This window comes from Canis lupus, chromosome 4 (assembly GCF_048164855.1).
Source record: "Canis lupus baileyi chromosome 4, mCanLup2.hap1, whole genome shotgun sequence".
Lineage (NCBI taxonomy): Eukaryota > Metazoa > Chordata > Mammalia > Carnivora > Canidae > Canis > Canis lupus.
The window spans coordinates 87,006,767-87,030,946 of record NC_132841.1 but is presented as its reverse complement, the minus strand read 5'-3'; the positions used below and the strand labels follow the sequence as shown (position 1 = coordinate 87,030,946).

Sequence of the window (24,180 nt, the reverse complement as noted above, 5' to 3'; positions counted from 1 at the left end):
AGAAGCTGTCAAGGTAATAAACCCTCAATTAATGTGCCAGCCATCATTACCTAGATATCTGACTAGAATTGCTTCCAACCCACAATCACTGCTGGGCAGGATGATGATAAGTTTTCTGGTTCAAAGTAGCACTTCTCCATAGTATGGAAGGAGCAGTAATGAACAAAGCAAAAATCCTTACTCTCACAGAACCTACGTTTAATACAAAGTAAAACACCCTGTTTGCCAGTGTACGTACAACACCTAACATGCAGAACCTTTTATCCAGAAAGGACTCAACGGTTTTCCAACTACCTGAAAACCCTAAGGAAAAAGTGAAAGTTTGATGGAGAAAAAGCAAAGTTCAAAGTTCAATAGGTATATTCGACTAAAATAGACAAGCAAGCAAGTGAGGACCAGTTAGGGGATTTTTATAATGACTTGTCCTTGTTCTGAAACTTAGTATTCTATGCATAGGTGGTGTCTCAGGCTCTACACGAACAATGAGAATCCTATCTAACATAGGGAACGAACACATGTTCCAGCTTTCAGGTCAATGAGTGTGATATTCCTATTTCTTTTTCTAGGTCAAGGAAGCAGACCCGTTCTGATGCCGTGCCAACACAATACATGATCTGATTGTCCCAGTTACCCTGTGCCAAAAAAAGCAGGAACGGCCTTTCCAGTGTTCATCACGGAGTGCTGAACATATTTAGTGTTAGAGTGCCTTAGAAACAAGCCACCACTCAAAGCTTTCTAGGCAATTTGAATCACGTTGCTGAGCTTTGAAAAAACCCTGCAGCCAAGTTTAGAGGATCAAAGTACTTGGAAAACATATATACTCTGGGCTATTTCAAACATGCAGCACTCAAGCCAATATGAGCCGTACCCAGAGCAGTGCAGGCAGGCGAAGGACGAGGGCAGATTTTAACTGAAAGGGAGAGAAGGGAAGGGACCGTGTCGTGAGCATTTGCAAGGCAGGGCAAAGAGGAGGTCGGTTTGTCTCGAGAAAATATGTGTAGTTGAGGGGAATTCTAGGAGGTGGAGTCATTTAAGTGAGACCTGGAGTGATCCCCTGGAGGCCAAAGGCATGTGTAAGCCTCCGCTAGAATTGAGCCAGAATGAGTCCGGTTCTGGAATTCCCCTGAGCAGGGTACCTGGGCGGTCAGGCCCACCACCTGGATGCCTGGGGGCTGGAGGAGAGCTTTGGAAGGAAGAGTCAGGGCCCTGCTCCAGAACGTAAGGGGCTGAGAGGCAGGAGAGAAAGCCTGTTCAGGGGAAATCGGATCTCATCACAAACTCTCGACTATTTCTAAAGCCCCTTTTTATCCCTAAAATACAATAATTGTGTGAAAGAAATAGGATATTCTTATTTCATGACAAGAGTCATTTTCTCAGCCACAAAAGGAAACCGTAGGACCAGGACGCCGACACCCTCGAGTGCTCAGGCTATTTCCTCCTTGAGATGCACGGTTGTTCCCTCTCACGTGGGGACACTTTATTCTGGAACCGACCACATGACAAGGGGAAGAAGCCCGTGGGCGGTGCCACGAGGGACGGTGCCGGGCAATCCCCCCAAGCCGCTCTGCTCAGGGGGAGGCTCCTTCCCTGGGTCGGCTGGGCCCGGGCGCACCGGGGGCCTGGACACGTGTCCTCAGAGCTCGCTGGCGCTCGGGCTCCTCTGCCAGGTGCCCCGTCTGGCCCGGGCTGAGGACTGCAGCTCAGCGGGGGACTCTCCACAGTCTCGCTGGTCCCTCTCCCTTTCTCTTCCGCAGGTGTCTCCCCCTCCTCAGCAGACTCTCCAGTGGATGGCACCATCTCTGCGTCTGCATCTTGGACACCATGGATGGAGACACGTGCAAGAAAGGATTGCTTAATAGGGACACAGAGGGAGCCGGGGAGCAACTCCCGAATTGGTGACACTGGTCTCCAGGGGCCCCCTTGGACTGAGGGCCTGACGGAGCCGGCTCGGGGAAGTCAAGGAGGCCGCGACACAGACCGGCCTCCTTTCTTGGACAGTGCCCGGGAGGGTGACCCACCCGACGTGGCGTGGGGGTCAAGGACCCTGGCTTCACCTTGGAACCCTAGCTGATTTGGGGTGAGGAGAGAGAGACTGAGGTTCACCTCAACCCCTGCAGCCAGCTCCGCATGTCTCAGGGAGAGGGAGGCCAGAGAACAGCTCCGTGGAGACAGGCCAGGGCCGTCCGCCCAGGGGCAGGCTGAGCTCCCCTGGCAGCTCCCAGGCAGCATTCAGAGGCCTCATGCTCGTCCGTCCAGCAGCCCCTGCACGGAACTGAGAGGGAAGCTGGCCTGGTTTCGCACCTCTCGTGTGGGCAGATCAGAGCTTCCCAGCTTCCCTTGGTGTGTAGCTGCACGAGATTCAGATTTGAAGAGGGAAAGGGGCACAGGGATCACGGATACTATCGAAATACCAGGCGCGGCGGCATCATCAGGTTTACCTCCTGTCGCCTGGAAACCTCGAAAATAATGATAAAATCACACAGGCTTTTGTGGCCTTGGAAGTGGAGACGGACGGAGGGAGCTCTGCCCCCCTGGCCCCCACGCCAGCCCACTTCTCTCTTAACAGGGAAAGGGCTGGTTGCCGAGGTGGCCCAGAGCGAGGTTCCACGGAGGAACCTCAGGAAGGGGAGACACGTTCATGATGCAGGAACGAACCCCTGGGCAGGAGTCCGGAGCTCTGGTTGCTATTCACCCCCACCCTGTCGCTCCGAGCAAGGCAGCAAACCTGTCGCCCTCTGTGTCCTCCACGATGCAGTGCGAGGCCTGTCTCTGCCTTTGCCAGAAAACCATCTTGTCTAAAAAACAAACAAACAAACAAAAAAAAAAAAACAAGAATGGGCACACAGAATATGACAATACTAAAGGGTATCTGAACGCTGGGTCCTCTTCAAGAATCCGGCCAACCATTTTTGCAACATTGGCTCCTTCAAGAGAAAACAATTTTCATAAATATTCCCTTTGAAGACTCTTGCTTATGTTGAAGACTCAAGAGAGCACCATTTGGAGACACAGAAGCTCATGATTCTCTGCTTAATTCAGTCTGATTACTGGGCACATTTATCTTAAGAAAAAAGCATATAACCTAAGTCAAATTTTACATAGAAGCTAGGTCGCCTATAAAAGAAATAAGTTAACCTAATATGCCTCATAATTTTCCCAGGATAATGGAAAAATTTCTTTCCTTTTTTTTTTGTACTTCCTCGAAACATTAGCTATCAAACAGACTATTAGATCAATTTTTTAAATTAAAAAGTTATCTAGAGGAAAAACTAGTATGAGTCTCAATATTTCATATTTACTTCCCTCCCGAACTCCAAATGACAAACTTCATTAAAAAAAAAAAAAAATAGGGCACATAAAGGACAAGCAAGGAAAAACTACCCCTTGGGAGTCCATAGTAAATACAGCAGGTTCACTGTCCAAGTTAAGCGAGTACGATTATCCGACAGCTATTTGTAGTTCTCGTAAAATACTTTTTTTCCCTGTATTCATTGCTGCTCAGATCAAAAGGGAGGTCTAAAATCTGCTGCTTTTAATCTCTTTGCCAACCATGGGTAGCTGGTGAAAAAAAAGAGGAGAACAGAATCACCGAGGCTTGGCCTTCAGAGCAGCCCACTACTCTATCCACAGATTGCACTGAGGCCGGACAGATGGACAGCCAGCTGTACCACCCAGGGCCAGCGTCCCAAGGGACCCACTTGCAAAGCAGCCAGCCTTGCAGGGCCCCGCAGCCAGCTCCTTCTGCCTCTGCACACCTCCAGCGTGGCCCTCCCCGGGCCAGCATCTCTTGGGCCCACCAGAGAGGACCCGGATGTTTTGTCTCAAACCAGGAATGTTAAAAGACTCTGACTCTGCAGCAGCTGGGAGCCTGTTCAGCACGGTTTACTTCTAACACGTGCCCACTGGGCAGCCGCTCCGCCACCAGGCGGCCTCAGCAGTGGCAGAGGAGAGGGGACGCCGTGGATGCTTTCCTACCCCCAAGGGAGGTGATGCCCTTTCCCAAAAAGGCTTGGGAAGCGGTACCGTCCTCTGGAGGGCTGCTCCTCTAAGTGAACACAGAAGACCCCCTTCACGAACAGGTACCGACCACAGGCACCTGGTCTTTATGGCTCCAGACAACGCATTATTCCCATTTTATAAGTTAATCGAACACAGAACTATCTTAATTGCCTATTCCACTGGTTCTCAAAGTGCGGTCCCTGGTCCAGCAGCATCAGCATCACCTGGGAGCTTATTAGAAAGCCAGATTCTCCAGCTGCGTCCAAGACCTCCTGAACGGGAGCCTGGAGGCGGGGCCCAGACATCTGTACTCAGCAGGACCTCATGGGAGTTTGCTGCGTGCCCAGGTGTGAGGACTGCTGTTCTAAGCTTCGTGTTCATGTTCCTATAACAGTACTGGCATTTTCAAATTTGTGTGGTCGATATTCACGTTTTCAAATTCATATCTGCAAACTGTTCCCTCCGACACGTGGCTCGTGGGGCCCTATGTTGCATCTCCTATGTCATGGGCTTTAAAAACTTCAAAAAGGTAGGTCTCTTTGGTCCAGGAGCCCGCATCTCTGGCTTCAAGTCATGTACACATGCCCTAATTCTTGTCTTTATTCACAGAAGTCTTTAGATTCCATCCAGGTTGATCGCTTGATAGAACTCGACATTTCTGTGGCTCCTAAGATCTAGAAATGTATCTCCCTTCAGTTTCTTGAGACCAATGACCTTGATGGAATTTCAAGATATTTAAAAGTATATTTTCTGTTAAATTATAAGATCTTTTAAAGCTTGATGTGATTCTGCATTCTTTTATAATATTAAAACTTTAGGAGTTTGATGGATATTTGAAATGATATCCGAAAAAAAAAAAAAAGAAATGATATCCAGGTTGAATTTTGGATCTCCCGCTTATTTTTGTCTGATTTGCTGTCACAATTTATGAGGCCATTCCAGCAACACATACACCTACGTAAACATTCATGCACAATTGAACATTTTGAAGTTCATGTGCTATAGGGGCCCGCTTTCCATTTTGTCTTCCCGAAAAGCCTGACTTTGGGTTGGAGTAGAAAGAGAAGAGTTAAACTTCTTTTGTTCCTTTGGGGATTTTTCTTTGAAAAGTAAATCAATATGAAGGACCGCAAGTCAGAAAAAGGAAATTCTTAACATTCACAATGGATTATGATGGTAAGGGCTTCTAAATTGGAGAATGTTTGAAAACTTACAGAGCTTAAAAGGAGAGTTCTAGCTTCCATATCCAATTACCCTTTCATTCGACATTAACTAATCATATATTTACTGAGCTCCTACCATGGGTCAGGCATGGCTCCAGGTGATTTGAAATATATGAGTGAACCAAATGAACAAAGACTAATACATTAGTAATTAATGCAATATTTCAGAAGTGACTAAATGCTATAGAAACAGTAGAGTAGGATAGTGGAGGAGGGAAGAAAGGAGTGGGCATGATTCTGAATGGGGTGGTCTGGGAAGGCCTCACTGGCAGGCAATTGGAGCAAAGAGCTGAAGGAGGTGAGAGATGTAGCTCCGCAGAGACCTGGAGGGGAGACTTCCCCCCAGAGCGAGAAGCTAGAGCAAAGGTGTGGTGGAGGTCACCCACTGTGCTGGGTCCCAGGGATGAGGAGAGAACTCTAACTGGGGTCAACTCAAGTAGGCCACGAGGGCCATTTACAAGGGCTTTGGCTTTCCCTCGGAGGGGACTAGGGAGCTATTGCGGGGTATCAGACAGAGGAGTAACATGATCTGACATGTTTTCAGAGGCTCATGTGTTGTGAATACACTTTGAGGGAGCACCACCGTATCAGGTCCATGCCGAGTCTGCATTTCAGGAGCGAGATAATGTCTAGGGCTGGTTTTATACAATGGATGTGGTGAGCAGCACTTAGGCACTGGATGGTCTTTGAAGGCATGTTCTAGAACATTTTTTTGATGAAATAGACGTAGGATGTGGTGTGTTTCATTTATATATAAAAAAAATTAGTGTGTTGGATTGATTTTCAACTTACTGAAGACATGTCTAGAATTGACTCAGAATGTTCACCCTCTTTAATAAAAAGATTCACATTCAGTGTGTGTCACTACTTTGTTAGGGCTGCCATAATGAATACCACAGAGTGGCTTAAACAACAGAAATTAACTTTCCCACATTTCCAGATGCTAGAAGCCTGAGATCAAGGTGTTGGCAGGGCAGTTTCTTCTGAGGCCTCTCCTTCCCTCCTTCTCTCCATTTGTCACACTATCTTTCCTCCACGTGTATCTGTGTATTAATCTCTTCTTTTAAGGACACTAGTCAGAGTGGATTAGGGCCCACCCCTATGACTCCATTTCACCTTGCTTTAAAAATATATATATTTATTTTTTTATTTGAGAAAGAGGGTGCATGTACAAGTGCATGTGGGGATGGGGTGGGGGCAGAGGGAGAGAGAGAATCCCAAGTGGACTCCCTGCTGGGTGCGGAGCCCAAGGCTGGATCCCAGGACCCAGAGACCAGGACCTGAACCAAATCTAAGTGTCAGGCGCTCAACCTACGGAGCCACCTAGGCGCCCCCACCTTATTTTTTGAAAGGCACTCTGTCCAAATACAGTCACATTCTGAGGTACTAGGTGTTAGAGCTTCAACACTACAACTTTTGGGGATGCAATTCAGCCCCTAACAGTGTGCGATTGCACATTTTACTCACCCACATATTGTCATGTTACTCATGGTTGTGTTCGGCACAGCCTTTGTGATCTACAACCTAGAAACACGTCCGAAGATGTCGACAAAACTGATCCCCTCTTTCACAGTGAGATCGTTGCGGATAAATTGGTGTTCATTCCTAGCAGGCCTTGGAAGCATCTCAGTCTTGGATTGTCCGACTCAATTCAAATAGAAGCAAGATGCTTTTCATTTGTGTACTCAAGTTACAGCTATCACTAGGAGGAATATTGAGTTGGGGTAATTTTTAAGCATCTTATTTTTTCTGATAAGAAAGGTATCTGCCTATTGTTTTAAGAGGCCCAGTTTCTGTTATAGAAACACGTACTATGGCAGGGGAAAACCTCCTGTAATCTTGCCCAATAGTTTGTTCAAGGATTTAGATGCTAGAGGATGAGCAGCTGCAACGTGTTCTATCTACCGACACTTCAGAGCCCCCGATGTTCAACCATGGGGTTGCTGCTGGGATGGCCCAGACCACCCCCGAGGCTGTGATCAGTTTGGACTTTGGCCATGATTTGTTGGCCAAGTTGATGACCTCTGAGGGCCCAGTGCCCCACCTCCACCTCTGCCAGGGAGCGGTGCACAGGAGCCTCAGGAAGGGGCTCCTTCCCCTTCCGTAGGGGTCGGGGTCGGGGTCGGGGAGGGAGGCCGTGCAGTGAGGCTTGATTGCTATGGGCTCTCCTCCCGCCCCACAGCCTCCCTGCTCCTGACAGGGAGAATTTGATGCCCTTCAAAATATAGAGTATATTGATCTGTTTTCTAGGCAACAGACACCGAAGCCCTGTCAGCTAATGTGACTTCAGAAGGTTAAATATGGTTTTGGAGTGAATTGCCAGCTGCCCACAAATGTTTTATGGGTGGTCTGAAATGCAGATACAGGGAAGGAAAGAGCTCAGGGTGGGTTTTTGTGTGTACATATGCATCTCTCCCGGCGTAAGTTATGTCCTTTGTGTCTTATCTGGCTCTGCAGTCCTCTGTGTCTTCCTTAGACAATGTCGCCCTCAGAAAATCAGTAAAAATAGGAGGAAAACAAAGAACGTCAAAGATAGGGAAGCAGTTCTCTTTACTTTTCTGAATGATACATGTATTAATCAGTCAGACTGTCGTTCTCCCATTGTGCCTAAGGTGGGAGAGAGAGAGGAAGAGAGAGAGAGGGAGGGGGAGGGAGGGAGAGGGAGAGAGAATGAGAGAGTACGAACCCTCCAGTAGTAGAAAGTGGAATTTAAACTTCTTGGAATAAAAACACCAAGAATTTGGCAATATGTTACTAAGTGACAGATTTAGAAAGTTCTTTGTCATTTGATCTGGCTTTTTCCTCCTCTTGCCTTTTATACAGTGTGGGCAGTAAAAACAGCTCTGTTGGTTTTCATCCTGAGTCTGGTCTTGCTCTTTTGTCTTTTATGTGATGGTGAGCTGCAGGATTGCTTGCATTCATAGCAAGTACCTCAGGGGAACACTTACAGTCTGTCTTTGGAATATTTTCTTGATTTTTGTTTAGTAAGATTTGTGTGAATATGGGCTGATTTATAGTAAAGTGGAATTCTGCTAAACATTTCAACCCCAGAAAACCTGGGTTTGAATCTTAAGGGCAGTATCTCTTAGCCATGTGAACAGTCCTCATGTTTTGTCCTCTCTCTCAGCTCACAATTTTTATATGTAGAAAGCGTCGGTGATCACATGGCCTGAATTTTCACAGTGTTGTTTGGAGTCTTATGTTGGAGAATAATGTGTGAAATAGTGCTTTGCAAACTCAAAAACCCATCCAAGATTGGTTATTAATATTAAAATATTTCCACATTTATTTGAATACTACTGTTCAGAGAATTTTTTTTTGAGAAAAAGTTTTCAAATTAAGGTTAGAGGTCTCAGAGTTAGGAGTCTTTATGTTCTGTCTCCCTTTCTGATTTCCCCACACATTTCTTCTCCCTTCCCTTATATTCCCTTTCACTATTATTTATATTCCCCAAATGAATGAGAACATACAATGTTTGTCCTTCTCCAATTGACTTACTTCATTCAGCCTAACTCTGGGAAACGAACTAGGGGTGATGGAAGGGGAGGAAGGAGGGGGGTGGGGGTGACTGGGTGACGGGCACTGAGGGGGGCACTTGACGGGATGAGCACTGGGTGTTATTCTGTATGTTGGCAAATTGAACACCAATAAAAATAAATTTATAAAAAAAAATGGTTAGAGGTCTCCTTAGCAAAAACAATGGGCATGGAAATGATGGGATGGTCCGTATTTTGGGTGTAGACTATTAGCCCTGGAGACACACTAAAAGGGAGGAGGAGTTTTTCTAAAGAAGCATATGGGTAAGTAGCTACCCAGGAAATACGTCTTTGGATTTTCAGGCTGTTATAATTGATTGATGCCCATTTTACTGCCTGGGTGAAGTTTGTGTGCAAATGTGGTATTAGCACATAATTACATTATAAAAGTGTGAATGATCTAAGTAATTAAAGGTTGGAAGATGGAAAGGTGTTGTTGACCTAGAGGCTTCATTTTGTAGGGTCAGGTTCCATTATGTTTCCCAGAATTCAGTAAGTTGTGCACCCCACACCTCTGCAGCCCCACCATAAAACTAGTGTGGGGCTGCTTCTCTTAGGAAATTTCCCCTTCTGCTGGCTTTTGTTGTGGGGCACAAAATGAAAAATGAAACCCTGCATGTGCAGATGGACATACCTCACCAGTAGCATATGATTTGCCACCTGATACAGGCAGCAGAAAGCTCTGTTGATTTTTCTTTGGGGCACTCAGTCTTTTGAAAAAGATGGGATGGGAACAGTATTCTCTCACATTCTGTCCAGTTCTGAAAATATTGTGGTTTCTCAACAATTACTAAACTATTCATGGCAGTGAGAATAGATCCTGCAAGTTATGTACTTCCTGGATGAACATTCAGCTTTTTTCCAGATCCAGGTGTTGGGGAGGAAGAACTTACTCTGCCTTTCAAGACCCTTCTAGCTGACCTAAGAATCAAATGGACACAAGACAGAGTCCACACTGGGAAATCCCTGCAGACATGGAAATTTCAAAGGCTGTGAAGCAACACAAAGCTTATACGAGCTAAGGAGCGAGGTAGACGTCGGAGGATACAGAGGAGAGAAAGACGTTTTAGCAGGAAGGTGAGAGAAGGTGCTTGGAAAACAAACATTGCCCTATTGTGCAATTAAGTTTCCTAGATAGATGGGAGTCCTGTTAGTGACTCTCTTCCTGGTACAAGCAGGCAGTTGTGGGGGCGGGGGGCGGGAGGTAGAGTTTTTCCTAAATCTGCTGGGGTTCGATCGCTTTTAATTCAAAATAAAGTGCATGCCACGGTGGTCTATCTTGAGGTGGCCTGAGTACTCTAAAAATCAGGAGAGTGAAGAAGTATATTTATTTTGTGGATGAATGACATTAATTGCTGATGCTGTAAGTAGAACCAAATCCAGAAGTCATTTTTTTTCCCTCTAGATGACGCTAATTTATTTAATGTTTTGAAGTCTCTTTGAGTTCAAAAGTGTCTTTGAACACACTGCTTTCTTGTTATAGCCGTGCTTCATCATTTACTAGCGGTGACACTTGAGGACGGTTGCTTAGTCTCTCTGACCTCACTTTCCTCATCTGCAAAGTGAGAGTAGGACTGTCATAAAGTTTCCATAAATCACTACGTTTAAACACGCATTCAATGGCAGCTATTATTTACAGATTTCAGAAAAATGATTGAAACAGGGAGATCTCCTCCTATACCAACGTCCTCGTAAAGGCAAAATGGCAACACTGTAGTCAAAGCCTTCTGTGTGGCATCTGTCTTATGGCATTTGGCACAATTATTGTTGTATTAATAGGATTGTCAGAACAATGGATATCATGCTAAGTGAACCCAGGCTTCATTTTCACTGCACCACAGACTTCACCACGATTTAAAGAGGGATGGTGAAATGCAACAGTGGAAAATAGTACTCATTTGTAACAATTAGCCTTGGAATTTTACAGATGTGTTGAGCAGGATAGGCAATCCTCCTTAGCCAACTCATTTTCAAGACACAACCTCTGCCTTTGTTTTGTTATTATATACACGTAATATAGATCTATATGTATATGCATGTACACACACACACACACACACAACTCCTGAGTTGCCTTTGCCTCGGTGGTTTCTACCTAATAGATGGACTGTTGCTGGTGTGCCCCGCTTCCTCCGATCGGATGCACTTCTTTTTCTCTATTTTTGCTTTTCCTCTCTCCCGTTGACTCTCCTTGTACCATACTCTATTTTCTTGAATCTTTTTCTTCTCCCTGCTATGTCTGAAGTTTGCCAGAAGATGTTGCATCATCTGTCAGGCTACCACAGTCATGATAGACGGGAAGGGATTAGTGAGCCTTTACGAGAGTACGCTTTGCTAAATAAAGAAAAGATGACATTACTTGGCTTTTCTAAGTGTTAGGTTCGCCGCATATACCTTTTGTTTGAATTAATTGTGGTTTCCAGTGATGGTTGAGATTAGAGTTCCATTGCAAAGTCGAACTTATTTTACTTATTCTTCCTAACAGAATAATAATACAGACAGTGAAGTCTGATCTAGGCGAAGGACTCCACAGGAAATGAAGTAGCAGTGGGTTGTGTATTGTGGGATTATGCATTTCTCTCCACTTTTTGGAAAAATGAGTGGGGAGAGCAACTGGAATAATTATGGCCAAACAAAGAAGGGAGTAAGTTGCTTCAAAACAATGAAGCCAATGGTAGAAGAATCCACGTATAGCCTGGCGTTTCTGAGTGTGCAAGTGTTGCTGTGAGTGAGGAACAGATATCTGCCTTTGGCTGACATCTCACATTACAAACCAGTTGACTCAGGGTCCAAGGAATCTGTTGTCTGTGTAAGTACAGAGGAGGGGAGAGAAAAGGAGGCAGTTGCCAAAGAACAGGGAACTAGGACTCCACAGCCTCAAGAACAGATTGACTTCTCCAAGTTAGGTTTTAGTAATGAATAAAACCATTGCAACTCCTTAGACATTGCTCAGGAAACTTTTTTTTTTTTTCATGATAATTGTGCTTCTCCTCCTTAGCCTGCAGTAATGCTACACCGTACACTTCATTCTCTGGTTAGATGGGCAGCCTATCCCTTACATGCCATTTCTTTAGGTTGTATGACTGCAAAGTCCTATTTCCCCTAGTCTTTCCTCTTTGGTCAAAGGGCATATATGTGGCCTTGCGACTTTACCCTTTTGGGCTGAAGTCAGAGTCCCTGCTATGTTGGCCTTAAACTTCAACGTGCATTTCTGCTTCTTATAAAACCTAAGATTTCTATTTCAGACAAAGTTTTCAATTGCAATTTTTCCATTCCCCATGGGTCTTAAAAAGAAGTGGAAATTGGTCAAGATATCAGAAAAAGTCAGAGTCATCATTGTGATGTTATCCTTTGTGAAGCACAGTTTAGGACTGGGACAAAATGATTACATATGCTCCACTTCTGGCTTCAAGGCCATCCCTTAGAGCATGTGGGACCCTGGATAAGTCATTTTTGGGTGGATCCCTTGTTTATACAATCATTTTCATTTAAAACTACTTTCCTAAATTCGTGAATGCTTATGAGGCATAGTGATTTATTGTCAAAGATAAAGACTGACATAGAGAAGAAACATCAATATATCGGCTTGTGGGTCAGTTGGAGCACTTGGTCGTTTATAGCATCCAGGTATTGTTTCTTTCGGTTTAGATCCAGGCATCATCTCCTCAAATCCTTTGTCGTCAAATGTGCTGTTCTTGAGTAATTTCATATCTCCCACTGTGAGAAAAAGGTAACAGTGCTCTTATTATTCAAGTCCTATAGCTCGTCAGAACCTGTCTGGGTTGAGACAGTACAGCTCTTCCTGACTCTGAAGTGCCCTAATGCCATTTGTTTCATGCTGGTCACATCATTATTCATGATGCTGTATCATCCGTCTCGCTGTCTGTGCAGAGCTTCTGATGGCTTTCAACAGTTGTTCCCTTTCTTCTTTGAAGATGACCACAAATGCACACAGTGTGCAGGAAAACATGGACAATAATTTATTTTATGGGCATGTTAAATTTATCATTTGGAATTTTATGGCCTAAATATAGAGCAACACATTTTCCAACTATATCTTCTCTGGAACTCTCAAGGCTATAATCACAACATTCCTAAAATGTGATCTTTTTCACTGTTGATTGCACCCCTGGTTTCTACCCACCATCACCAGTGCGGAGGATAGGGGAGGGATCCGTAGGTAGAGCAAGAACAGTGATTCTATTCATGCAAGTGACCCTGACCCTCATTTGATGTGGCTAAGTCTGGGAGAGCACAGAGTCATCACGTCAACTGGAGGCAAGAGAGGAAGTAAATGGAAGGCCCTTTGATGTTGCAGAGCAATGGCATAGAAAGCCCCTGGAGGACGTAGGTGGGGCCGCTCCTGAGGACTGTATTACATGTGGTGCAGAGCTTGCAGAGGGATGAAGTGTAGGTAGTGGGGAAGGGGAAGGCACAGGGTAAATGATACCTGCTTGTTGTAGACTAGGAGCAGCACCTCGGTGGACCATGATGGCGACCGAGGATGCAGGAGACCACACATGCAGCTCAAACTCAAGGGTTGGCCGTGGCTTACAGGAAGCCCAGGAGCCTGAACTCTTCCTGTGTCCAAGTGAGTGAGAACGTCAATATCAGCGTGTCAGCACCATTCCAATAGCCCATTCTCATACCACACAGTGGAAACAATACTGTGCCTGTCAGCAGAATTGACCGTCTCGCCAGGCTGCTTTTCTGGAACTGAAGCCCAGACCCAGGGCCCCAGAGTGACCCAGCCCCAGGAATTTTTACATATTTTACTAATTTTTTACAACAATGCACTAAAGTCTGAGATTTCTCAGAACATTTGTTTATATATAAAAAAATAAAATACCATTATTTAAATTGCCTTTGGGATTAACCCCTTCCCTTCCTTACACATACATAGCAGAACTGTGCTGCTTCTTTTCTGTTAGTAATCTGCACTTCATGCCAGTACATTGGGTGTTTTCTTTAAAATGAACACTAAATCTCAAGATATACTTAACTTCACCATTGGCATTTCCCGGAGACCATAGTCAGTGCATCGGTCCTGTGAACACCACTGCAAGCTCCTGTGTCCACATGTCAGATGAGCTCCAGCAACAGGTGTGCCCCAGGCAGTCTGCTTCTCTCCACTTGGGGCAAGCCCTGCTGGGGTGGATTCTGGGAAGAAAATATTTTCGTTTTTCAAAGAAGAAGATGAACATCCAAGAATTTAAAGAGAGAATCAATTTTTTTCTTTTAAGAGTTATTAGCTCTTGATGTTACTCACGTGCAGTTCAGTTAATCAAGTAAAATTTTTTTCAAACAAGAAAAAAAAAAGGCACAAGTATGGGGGCTCTTCAGGACATTGGGTCCCCTGTCCCCAACCCCAGCACAAGGCCGAGGGTTGGAGAGAATGCGAAAGGGTTCAAATAGAGACTGAGGACATGCTGGCCCCCACCCAAGCTCAGGGAACCTGCCCAGATAACATTTTCAGCTCCAGCCAGGCCCGGGCACCAGAGATGTGGGGGGAAGGAGTCTTAGAAAATCTCATGGAAGGCACAGGGAAGTTTGGGTCCTCTGAAGTAGAGGGACCCAGGCAGGAGCTGAGTTTACCTGGGTCAAAAAGAAGTGAAAAGAAAAAAAAAAAAAAAAGAACAGAGGATAGGTATGGGAGAGATTACGTAAAGTGAGAACTGTTCTTGCAAGTCGGAGAAGTGACATCCGTGGATTCACCAAAAACTTGGACTAATATATAAACAACAACAAATGATAATGAAAAGTGCTCTTATAAGGAAGCCACCCCAAATCTGAACTGGAGGGAGAAAATGCTATAAAGAGCATTATTAAGTCAATCAACAAAATTAGATAATGGTAGATTATATATATAAAATTGTTGTATCAGTCTAAATTTGATGAAATTGATAACTATACAATGGTCACACGAGAGTAAAGGAATATTTACTTAGGAAATAGACTCTGAAGTATGTAGGGGTAACGAATCACGTCTAGAAAAAACTGTATCTATCTGTCCGTCAATCTGTCTGTCTGTCTGACAGTCTATATGTCTTAGTGTGGGCTGCTTTAACTAATTACCACAGACTGGGTGGCTTCAACAACAAAGATTTACTTCTCACAGTTTTGGAGGCTAGAGGTCTGAGATGAGCGTGCCAGTGTGGATAGGCCTCCTAGTTTATAGAGGGCCCTTTTTATTTATTTATTTATTTTAAAGATTTTATTTATTTATTCATGAGAGCCACAGAGACAGAGGCAGAGACACAGGCAGAGGGAGACGCAGGCTCCATGCAGGGAGCCCGGGGTCACGCCCTGAGCCACCCCGACGCCAAACCATTGAGCCACCCAGGTGTCCCTAGATGGCCTTCTTCTTGCTTCTTGTTATCCTAATAATATATGCTGGATGGTTACTGTTCCCCTTATTATTTTCCCCGCTGACGGGCTGTGTTAATGTTGTGGCAATGGGCTCACATGGAACACAACAGCTTTTGCGTTGTTGGTTTGGGGCCATGTTGCCGCTCCCGTCCATCTAGAAGTGGATGTTTTGTCAGTCCAGTGGGGCTCCACGCACACAAGTACAACCAAATTTTACTGGTGGATCTTTTCCAGGTTGCTAGCTTGGTACTTTTCAAAATGCGCTGAGTGGCTGTTTGGAACTTGTCTCTGCTGACTCCACTGGGCTCAGTTTCAAATCTCTCCTAATCCACTAATGAACCTTTATTAAAGTGAGAGAGAGGTTGAATCAGTCTTTGGACACGTTATTAAAATAAAGTTGGGGCAGTGAAAAGATCAAACGAGAACACTTGGTCTCCCTTCCACTCCCTATTCAGTCGCTTTAAAGCTAATTTTTTTTTTTTTATTTGAGAAATGTCAATATTCGTAGGTTAATTTTAAGTCGTCTTTAATTTTGGTTTGTTTTGTTTTTAAAGGCAGTTATATGAAGAGTCTCTCGTTCCACAACCCCTCTCCCCTTTGTTCTCTTTTGTGGCTTAAAGTTCAGGTTGAGCAGGTCAGGTCAAATGCCCATGAGGATTTAAATGATTAAGTAGGCAGTGAAATACCAACCCTTTAGAATGTGCTGGATCAAACCGTAATTACGAAGCACCCTGATGGTTATTACTGCTCACCCCCCACCTCCCCACCACCCACTCTTGGCTCCCTGTGTCTAGAACACCCTGAGTCTGGGTGACTTCTGCTCAAGTGCAATGGAATCATCATGTACCTTTGCAAAAATGCCCACTCATCCTTAAAGTCACAAGTTGGGGAAGAGATGGCTTCTCGATAAGCAGTTCCGCTTCTGATCCCAGCCAGTCTGTATCCTGAAAACGCCCTGTTTTTCAGCTGTGGTTGTTCGCTGCTTCTGCTGGTTACCCATTCCCTGGAGCACCGAGCAAACAACTTTCTACGAGCCCCAGAGGACATCCTGATGAACGTTTCAAAATTCCTGGTCCCCAAGGAACTTGCATTTTGCCAAATAATATATTCCATAAGAGGAAGCCATAATAATTTTGGCCACTAAATTAAAAGAGAAAACCTTAATTAAGTATAAGACGGTGCTTTGTTTTTGTCAGTTCACGTTTCTTTAATTAACTTCTTAACTGGGGAAACAATGGTCATTACACAAATCAATTCTCAAATTTTGCCATGGATGTTTGTTTTCTCCTTCTCCTTCTGTCTCTCTGTCTGTCTCTGTCTCTCTCTCCATATAGAGAGATAAATACATAGAGAGACAGATACATGGATATAGGTAGAGACAGACATAGACATGTCATCTGTATTTATCTATACACAGAGTTATGTTCTTTCTTTTGGATGAGCTGTATTGTTCATTTATGAGACGTTGCTAACGAGACCAATACGTTTTCTAATAATAACTTTACATTATGTAGCATTTAATACTTTTTACAGTGTTTTCATAATACATTTATTTTAGAATACTATACTATAATACTGTATTATTTTATAATACATTTATAATAATCTCATGCGATTAATGATTAACTTCGAATGAAAGATAGTAGCGCAGAATAATTACTTGTTGAAGGTCAGAAGGTTAGTTAGGTAAGATGTCAGTGATCGGCCTAAGATCAGAAAGCCGGTGAGTTATGACGCGGAGTATGAAGAGAGTGTTAATTGTCTTTCTGTTTTGCTCATTTGTTCTAGAAATAGTTGTCGACTCTTTCTGTAGAGTAAGCTTTATTTTTGATGGAGGCATTCAGCAGTGAGCAAAAGGAGAAAAACCTCTTCGCTTTGTAGAGCTTACATTCTGGTGAGGGAGACAAACAATTGTGTTCTATAAAATATAAGAAGGTGATAAGGAAGGTGTAGAAAAAAACAGAGTTGGATCGGGAGGGATAAGGAGCTCGGGGAGGCTTATTTTCTAAGTTTAGATAAGATGGTCAGAAAGGCCTTCCTGGGAAGGTGATATTTGGGCCTAGACTTGCAGGAGGTGAGAGAACAAGTCACGGCAGCATCTGGGGGAACAGCAGGAGAATAAAAAGTGCAAAGGCACTGAGGCATCAGGGAGGCCCATGTGGTTAGAACGGAGTGAGAAAGGGGTCCTGTGGGAGGCAAGATCCGAGATGACCCGTGTTAGGGTGGGAGGGGTTGGGGGAAGGTGTAGGCTCACCAGATGGTGGATGACCCGTAAGGACTGCACCTTTTTCTCTGTGTGATATCAAGATCCGTTGGGTGGTTTGAATAGAGAAGTGAAAGTGATTTGTTATTTAGCTTCTTTTTAAAAAGACTACTGTCGCAGAGGTCTTGAGAAAAAATAGTAGGAGAGCATGGGTGGGTACAGGGGATCCTAGCTGTAGGAATTTGTGAACGAGGTGGACGTCCAATGAGCACTGGACTTACGGTCTCAAGTTCTTATTCTAGTTGGGACTCTTTCTCCGTGTTGTTGAGGGGGCCCTTTGGACAATCACTTCATGTTTCAATAGAAAGGGAAATAAAACTGAACAGATGGTATGTGTTTGAGGCAAATTCCTCTTACTCTGTACGATTTGTGGACTGCTACAGTCTTCCAGGTTAGTTTTTGTTTCTTTTCCCAATGCCAGAGTGTGTGCCTCTGCTTTGCCCCGCCTCCATCCTCGTAGTGCTTTTACGGTCAGCTCCAACTTCTCTTCCCAACCTTCTTTGGAATATGCAAAAGATAAGAGGTGGTAGATGGACAATGTCCTTGCTAGGTCCTGAGTTGCTCTGGAGTTCTAGGTTGCAAGCCGTACCCTCTGTCTTTCATAAAAGTAGTCAAAACTGAGCCCACGCGGAGGTATTCTAAAAGTCAATAAAGGCAATTCCAGCAACCTACCTAACCACGGAACAATTCAACGTTCCAGAATTTATGGGTCATGGTAGAGGACAGACCACGGTGGGTGCAGGTCTGGGACTGGGGTACGTATGCTGTGAGCACACAGGCATCAGCTCTGATTTGGTTTCACTTCACTTTAATTATTTGATTTGGTGTCTGTAAAGCCCTGTGTGCACATTTTTATGAGCCTTAGGACAATTTACTGCCAAGCTTGCTTGAACTCTAAAATATGCTTCCAGTTTCAGAAAACCACAAATTATTTACCACACAGGCAAGGAAACGGAGGTCACTGAGCTCATATCTTACATAGTTTTAAACTTCCTTTCTGAGTGCTGACATCTCCCAGCAGCGATATGCTCTTTAGGCAGATTCAGTAAGAGGGAGAAAGAATAAGATGTGCTGAAAGGTGCCAGCTGCTGTGCTGCTCTAGGCACTTGCTTTGGTGCTGAAACGGCCAGAATCAAGGTGGAAGAGTGGCAGGTACATGTAAGGTACCTGTTGGGTCGTGCTTGTAAAGAGTTAAACAGGAAATGCTGGAAAACCTCTATCCAGTGGGAAGTAACGTTGCTTAAGCCATGAGAACTACGTATTAACCTAAAAGCATGGAATGAGCAATTCTTAACATCCTTGGGATTAGAGAGCCGTACAGAAAACCGTATAAATCTTTCAAACATCAGCTGGTGTCCGTTTCTTCCAAGATAGTTGCGAGGGACAATGTATAACTAGTAAGTACTTACGTTCAGTGAAACAAGACTCAGTCATGAGGGAAGAATGACTCTGTCATGTGAAACATGTAACAGAATAAGTAATTGCCTTATAGGACAGAAAAAATAAGGCCAGAGGGAAAGATAAACTCTTGTGTCCAGTTTGGAAAGATAATGACTCAACTCGGTGAAGTGGGAGAGTCAGGCATGGTTGGTTTGAAAATTAGGAATGTCTTACTTGATGGTGAAATTTTTCTTGTGTAGGTTTACTTCTGGGAGAGGGTCCGTGAGTCTGTCTGAAGGGACCAGAGCAGAATGTCACTCCATTAGATTTTGAGAACCTTTCATTTTCAAGTTTTGTCTTTTCTTTTTCCTCCAAGGGGCCAGGGAATGGGAAAGTACTGGGTGCTAACGGGCCATTTACCTCAGAGAGCCCCACGTTTTGGAGGAAATAACGTGGAGAATCAGAGGAGAGGAGTCTTCCGAGGGACCTCCAAGTTGTCAAGTGAGCACTTAGGGCTGAGACACCAGATGCTTTCATGACATCAGCAGGGTTTAATTTAATCAAAGGATACGGCCTAGAAGGAAATTCAGTGACCAATGGTGGGGAGCAGGGTCCCAGCTGAGCTTGGTTGTAATTTCAGATGCAGAGAAAGGAGAGCTTCGGGAAGCTAGGCTCCGAGAGTATTATGAGTTTTTAAGTTCCTTCATGTTTATGATTTTAATTATTCCTGTTTCCCAAAATGATTAGCAGGAACAATTCAGGAGGAAATGGATGTATGTGCTAGAAGGGAAGAGAAAAGCCAGGGGACCATATCCTGTTTCACATGCCAGCTTGTGGTTGGGGAGGCAGTGGTGTAAGGAGGGGAAGGGAGAGGGGCTGATGGTTTCTGAGAGGAGGGGTGCGGGGAGGGGAGACCAGGCCTGGGCCCCGAGTAAGAAGTCAGTGGGAACCCAGGCGGATTCCATTCGCATCTGCGACCTTCCAGGCAACACCCAGAAGCTTACAGCTAGAATGAGTGTTGATCCCTAAATGGAAGGAAAAAGGAGTCGAAATGGAATTGAAGACATTGAACCGTGTGAAGCAACTTACACTGTGGAGCTTCAGGTTACGAATGAGTTCGTTTTCATCCACGCATGATCCACGTGAAGTCCACTACACATCCATGATGCTCCCTGGAAGGAGTTTAGAATAATGCCCGGCACCTGCTAAGGGCTCAGTCAATGTTGGCTCTTTACCTCTGACTCCACCTACAATTTCCATAATTCCAGGGTCATGAACAACCTCAGCCGAGCTTTCTAAAGCAAATACACGAAGGAAGAGTTAAGGCTTCATCTCCCTGACTCTTCCTCGTTGGAGTTGCTTTCTCCGTGTTTCACTGTACTCATATTCATCAGGCTCGGAGATTCTTACTGCATTTGGCTTTATCTTGATTACAGGACGATTGGAAACCGATGGTTTCTATTATTTTTGAAAAGCATCTGAAAGCTTCGAACAATAAACACATTTATGCATCTTCCACTTGTCCTTGAAGTTATGGAAGTTAATTTCTCTGTAAAATAAGCAGCATCCAAAAAATAATTTATAGCATATTCCACTTGGGTTTAAAATTAAGAGTACGGCACAGTCAGTACTGTCAGAATCAGAGCGAATCTTTTGTTTTCAATGGTTTGATTGTGATGCTCCCGGTTAGGATTTTCTTTGTATCCACTGTAGTTGGGGTTAGCTGAGATTCTTAAATATGAGGGTTGCTGTCTCTAAGAACTTTGGGAAATCCTTAAGCAAGTTTTCCTTATATACATATTCTGCCCTGCTCTTTTATTTTTTTTCCTTTCTTTTTCTTCTCCTTCTATACATCTTCCTCCTTTTTCTTCCTCTTTAGTTAATTCTAATAATAAGGATGTAGGGTTTTGCACTATGACCAGCACATGATTGATAATATGTATTATTTTGTTCTCTCACCACATTAGTCAAATATTTTATCCTGGTTTGTCTTTGGGAGCATTTAATGAATCTTCAGCTGTGCTGTTAAACTCATCCAATGAGGGCTTAATTTCAGATATTGTATTTTTCAGTCTTTGAATATTTTTCTAGTGAATTCTAATCTTTGATGAACTTTCACATCCTTTTGTCATTTTTGTCCTTATTTTCTTCCAGTTTTTTAAGATGTTTTGATCATTTTATTAAAGTCTTTGGATGCTAACCACAATATCCATTTTTTTGGTATCTGCTTACATTGTTTGTTCCACTTGGTTATTGCTCACATTTTCCTACCTCTTATCATGTTAGTAATTTGTCGTTATATGCTGAATATTATGTACAAGACAGGAGTCAAAGCTCTGCGTGATGCTGCTTCTACCAGACAGGGCTCTGCTTTCTCTGGTGAAGCCAGTAGGTGAGAAGCTGATCATCTCAATCTGTGGGGCCTTAACGGGATCAGAACCATAGACATTTTAGTTCTGGTCTACTTTCAGCTTAATTGTTGAGTTTTGTCTTTCTTCCTTGGGCCTGTCTCTCCTACATTTCTGACTGAGGGCCCTGAAAGACTATGTTAGCATCTTGCCACACACTGTAGGTATTTCCAAAATTGGTGAACATCCTGGGAAACCAGCCACGATTCTGAGCTAGGCTCTCCCAGTTACCATGGGATTGCTGGAGATCTTAGCTTCCCTTCCAGAGGCTACTTAACCTCGAGCTCAGCCTCAGAATTCCATAATGGTATGAGGTGGGGGGAACTCGGCTGAGCAGTTGGGGGAGATTTTAGTTTCCAAATCATTGCGGTCTCTTCTATGAATGGCAAGAACTTGGCTGGTTTCCGTTGGCCTCCTATATTCCTTCTACATGGACCAAGTCTGATCATCAGCAGACGCCTCAGGGAAGAAAATCACCCATGAAAGAGCTCACCCAAGTAAAGCTCTCTGCTCTTGGGAATTTTAGTTCATTTCATTCTGTTTGGTTCCACAGTTCTCTGCTCTTTCGAAATGTGATTTTGGTCAATTTGTATTCTGTAGTCGGTCTGGCAGGAATGTGCTCTGCTGCATCAGTTGCAATTTACCTATAACCAGAAGTCCCCTTGAGGTCAACTATTAAAAAATTTGTGGCAGCTATGTCCTTCCTAACCTAATAGCCTATAAAATGATCTTCACCTATTTTTCCAGGAACATCGGGTGAGACTGTCACAAAGAAAAGCATAGATGCATGTGGCAAACAGAGTTTGAACATTAAATTTGTATGTCAAAGTTCAAGTGGAAATATATTCTCTAGCAAGTTACAGTCCTGTCATACACTGTAATAAAGACTGAATGGCAATCACCAAATTTATTAATTTTATTTTTTTTAAAGATTTTGTTTCTTTATGAGAGACACAGAGAGAGAGAGAGAGAGAGGGGCAGAGACACAGGCAGAGGGAGAAGCAGGCTCCCTGTATGGAGCCTAATGAGAGGCTCAATCCCAGGACCCTGGGATCACGACCTGAGCCAAAGGCAGATGCTCAACCACTGAGCCACCCAGATGCTCTGCAATCACCAAATTTATCACTCAATTTTGTTTTCAGTATGGGAAATGTTTGTTAAGGTGATTGTCATATGGGGAAATATTGCAACGTTTGAAAATGAATTTTGCAAGTCTTAATATTAATAGGACCTGAAAGGTCTTGGCAGGGGGCCGACCCACATGAAAGGCTTGACTCTCCTTTTTTCTCTACGTGGGGTAGAGGGAGTACAGGTGTGCTGAGAGATATCTGGCTGCCCACGGAGCTTCCCCCGCAGGCATCAGTGCAGCAGGTGATATTACCTTCTCGGCAACCTGGAGAGCGCTGGATCTGGGGAATATCCTCTAAATCAGGGGATGGGCATCTAGGGAGGTGGCTATAGTCATCCTTAAGCATGGTGGCTGTGTTTGCGACTTCATTAGACCCTTTTGTAGGTCCTAAATAAATATTCCTTCTGGAATTAAACTGCTGGAATTCTTCACTCGCCCACTCTGGATTTCTCTGTTTTTTTCTTCCACCATGATATCCCAACCCTGCTGTGTAAGTTTCCCTGATCATTTCACAGGATCTTGGCATTTTAAACCACTTGACGGACTTTATTTTATTTGATCTGTACGATGAACTTATGTAACTAGGCATGGCTTAAGTTCTGCTTTATAGGCAAGGAAGCCATAGGCCAAGAAGTTGAGCACAATTACAACAGAGACAAGATTTAAAGCTGGATCCTTTTACTACTACTACTACTTCTTCTTCTTCTTCTTCTTCTTCTTCTTCTTCTTCTTCTTCTTCTTCTTCTTCTCTTTCTCCTCCTCCTCCTCCTTCTTCTTCTAGTATATCATGTGAATTGATCCTAACTCTGAGATGACAGATGGCACTAGAGCAAGAAAACTTCTTTACATCTGGTATATAGTTGAAAAACGAAGATTCCACACAAATAAATGTGGAAGGAATTTTTACCCTCTCCCCTAACTTCCTTTCTGGGGCCTGGCACTCAACAAGCTTACAGAACAGAAGCGGGACTCACATAACTCAACTCAAAGGAGACAAAGGTATAGAAACTGTCAGCATCATATGGTGTGAGCTGACCATTTCTGGAAGTGAGAGCCAGCTGATGGTCTGGGAGGTGAACCACCCCAGCGAGGTCCGTGTTCTATCCAGTTTCCTTCTATCTCAACTTCAGTCACAGATTGGCCACCTTTCTCCCCAAATATCAGCAATTCCATATGGTCCAATCAAATATATTTTGCAGTTCCTTCTTTTCTGTTTTGAAACAACAATTGTTGATCATGTAAGTTCTGCACATGCGTGCTTTGTAGGTACAATGCCCTGATTCTAATATAATGAATAGTTCAGTTCAGTCATGACTTCATTCTCACTTGAAGACATAATAGATTAGTCAAATGCTTGCAGCTATGTGAAGATTACCCTGGGTACCACAGCTCCGAATGCAGGTGTCATTAGGGGTATAGTATTGGTGAGTTAACACTAGTGTTTTGCCCTACTTAGAGCTGCCCCTGGGCCAGCTCACAGCTCTCCAGGTTTGCCTTTCAATCTTTTCCTTGTTTCTGGCATCTGAGTTCCCTTTCTCTCTCGGGAACTCAGTTATGTATTTTAAAAACACGTTTAGCTAAGTCTTAAACATGTCTTTTAGCAAGGAATTTTCCTTTTGGAAAGTTTTCCCTGTTGCTGGAAACGGAGCATGCCAGTTTGAGATGCAGAAAGTACAGAGATTTCATAAATGATGAAAGCTAAGCATGCAATGGCTTTTCCCATAAGTAAGCATTTCAAAATGTATGTGTAGAAAGGCAATAAAGGAAACACACAAATCAAGTTATTCAAAACCATTATTTTCAGGGCCAAGAAAGAAATTATGAGAATAAGGTTTTTTAAAAAAACATTGTAAGTCCTTTGGTGATGTTTTTA

At 43.9% G+C, this 24,180-nt stretch overlaps 2 long non-coding RNA genes across 7 annotated transcripts; one reads left to right on the top strand and one right to left on the bottom strand.

The window, feature by feature from the left end:
- Window positions 1–1,431: 1,431 nt before the first annotated feature.
- On the bottom strand, window positions 1,432–18,095 carry LOC140632732 (uncharacterized). 6 transcript variants are annotated; one of them, XR_012030428.1, is made up of 7 exons: window positions 17,382–18,078; window positions 16,788–17,018; window positions 15,975–16,267; window positions 15,224–15,467; window positions 13,209–13,918; window positions 2,104–2,795; window positions 1,432–1,811 (listed from the first exon to the last, which is right to left on the bottom strand). It is a non-coding gene; the product is annotated as an uncharacterized lncRNA (long non-coding RNA). The 6 variants fall into 6 exon arrangements; XR_012030426.1 differs by lacking the exons at window positions 1,432–1,811; window positions 2,104–2,795 and adding exons at window positions 9,984–10,313; window positions 10,854–12,475 and having other exon boundaries at window positions 16,788–17,045; window positions 17,382–18,095; XR_012030423.1 differs by lacking the exons at window positions 1,432–1,811; window positions 2,104–2,795 and adding exons at window positions 9,992–10,313; window positions 10,854–12,475 and having other exon boundaries at window positions 17,382–18,092.
- LOC140632734 (uncharacterized) lies at window positions 17,818–20,286 on the top strand. The gene is made up of 3 exons (XR_012030430.1): window positions 17,818–18,145; window positions 19,147–19,271; window positions 19,756–20,286. It is a non-coding gene; the product is annotated as an uncharacterized lncRNA (long non-coding RNA).
- Window positions 20,287–24,180: the final 3,894 nt, after the last annotated feature.